Source organism: Spinacia oleracea, unplaced genomic scaffold (assembly GCF_020520425.1).
Source record: "Spinacia oleracea cultivar Varoflay unplaced genomic scaffold, BTI_SOV_V1 SOVchr0_014, whole genome shotgun sequence".
Lineage (NCBI taxonomy): Eukaryota > Viridiplantae > Streptophyta > Magnoliopsida > Caryophyllales > Amaranthaceae > Spinacia > Spinacia oleracea.
In genome coordinates, this window is record NW_026614342.1 from 119735 (window position 1) to 122471 (window position 2737).

Genomic DNA, 2737 nt, shown 5'->3' on the forward strand with positions numbered 1-2737 from the left:
GGCGCGCTTGGCTTGCTGGGCGATGGCCTGGCTTCGTGCTGGGCCTCGTCCGGCAAGCCTCGTCCGATGCTTATTCGTACGATGCGCTTCCGATTAAATTTTCCGATTCCGGAATTCATTTCCGATACGAACAATATTTAATATTTCCGATTCCGGAATTAATTTCTGTTTCGAACAAATATTTAATATTTCCGTTTCCGGAATTATTTTCCGATTCCGGTAATATTTCCGATTCTGACAATATTTCAGTTTCCGGCAATATTTCCGATTCTGGCAATATTTCCATTTCCGATAATATTTTCCGATACGTACCATGTTTCCGTTTCCGGCAACATCTACGACTTGGATAATATTTATATTTCCGATACGATCCATATTTCCGTTTCCGGCAATATCATCGTTTCCGGAGTATTCATTTCTTGCCTGTGACAATCTTAGCTCCCACTGAAACCAAGATCCGTCGGTTCCGAATATTCATAGATAGAGTATCTAATGCCATTAGATACTTGATCCGTTTACGTACTATTTGTGTGACCGTACGGGTTCAGTCAAGAGTAAGCTGTGGATTAATATCATTAATTCCACTTGAACTGAAGCGGCCTCTAGCTAGGCATTCAGCTCACTTGATCTCACTGAATTATTAATTTGTCAATTAATACTGAACCGCATTTATTAGACTTAACATAGAATGCATACTTGGACCAAGGGCATTATTTCCTTCAGTCTCCCACTTGTCCTTAGGGACAAGTGTGCATTTCCTAATTCCTTTGTCGCTCGATGCTTGCTCTTGAACATAAGGTAAGAGTTGTCATCCTTATTATGTCCAGAGGTGTTCCTCGGTTTCAGAGTTCAACTGATCAAATAAACAGATAATCATAGCCTATGATTCATCCGAGCACGGCCATGCATTTCACAGTTTCTAGCTCTCCGAGTGGCCTTGTACAACTTTTAAGCATCTCATCCCGATTTATGGGAGGACAATCCCAATCTTGCGATCTTGAGATTAGACTTCGTTTGATAGGTGATTACCTGAGCGTTGCCTTTATAGCCTCCTTTTACGGTGCGACGGTTGGTCAACGTCAAAGCAACCAGTTCTCAAACAAGTAATCTTCAAATCACTCAGGTATTGAGGATTTAGTGTCTAATAATTTAATGAAATTTACTTATGACAGACTTTCATCTCTTACAGTAAAGTTTCATAGGTCTCGTCCGATACTAGTCTTCCCAAAGTAAGTATCTATGCAAATGATTATGACATTGCCATGTCCACATAGTTCAAGAAACAGAACTACTAGTCATCTTGCATTCTAATCGTCTAACGTTTTCTATGCGTCCAATTTTATAGAAAACTCCGATTAGGGACCATTTTCAACCTTTGACATTCAAGTTCACTTGATAGACATTTCTTAGTCACAGGACTGGTCCTGACAGTCTATCTTGAATATATCGTCAAATTGAAGGGACTCATCATTTAATAAACCACAAATTAAATGGAAAAATGAATTCCTTTCATTTATTGTGAATGATTAACCAATAATGTTTTACAAAGATTTAAGCTCTAAAACTTTAAAACATTAAACAGAGACATCAAAGCCATTCTCCAATATGCTTGATTCCCATAGCTGCAGTGTGCGAGTTGTGCTTCGCTTGCGGCAGAGGTTTAGTTAATGGATCTGATATGTTGTCATCAGTTCCAATTTTGCTTATCTCGACTTCTTTTCTTTCAACGAACTCTCGTAGAAGGTGAAATCTACGAAGTACATGCTTGACTCTCTGGTGGTGTCTAAGCTCTTTTGCCTGTGCAATAGCTCCGTTATTATCACAATACAGGGCTATTGGTCCTTTAATGGAGGGGACTACACCAAGTTCTCCTATGAACTTCCTTAGCCATATAGCTTCCTTTGCTGCTTCATGTGCAGCAATGTACTCCGCTTCAGTTGTAGAATCCGCAATGGTGCTTTGCTTAGCACTATTCCAGCTTACTGCTCCTCCGTTGAGGCAGAAGACAAACCCAGACTGTGATCTGAAATCATCTTTGTCGGTTTGGAAACTTGCGTCCGTATAGCCTTTAACAATTAATTCATCATCTCCACCATAGACCAGGAAGTCATCTTTGTGCCTTTTCAGGTACTTCAGAATATTCTTGGCAGCAGTCCAATGCGCCTCTCCTGGGTCTGACTGGTATCTGCTCGTAGCACTGAGTGCGTACGCAACATCCGGGCGTGTACATATCATAGCATACATTATTGAACCAATCAATGATGCATATGGAATCCCATTCATTCGTCTACGCTCATCAAGTGTTTTTGGGCACTGAGTCTTGCTTAGAGTCATTCCATGAGACATGGGTAGGTAGCCTCGCTTGGAGTCCGCCATCTTGAACCTATCAAGCACCTTATTGATATAAGTGCTTTGACTAAGTCCAATCATCTTTTTAGATCTATCTCTGTAAATCTTGATGCCCAATATGTACTGTGCTTCTCCTAGATCCTTCATCGAAAAACATTTCCCAAGCCAAATCTTGACAGAGTTCAACATAGGAATGTCATTTCCGATAAGCAATATGTCGTCGACATATAATACTAGGAAAGAAATTTTGCTCCCACTGACCTTCTTGTATACACAAGATTCGTCCGCGTTCTTGATGAAACCAAAGTCACTGACTGCTTCATCAAAACGTATATTCCAGCTCCTGGATGCCTGCTTCAATCCGTAGATTGATTTCTTTAGCTTGCAT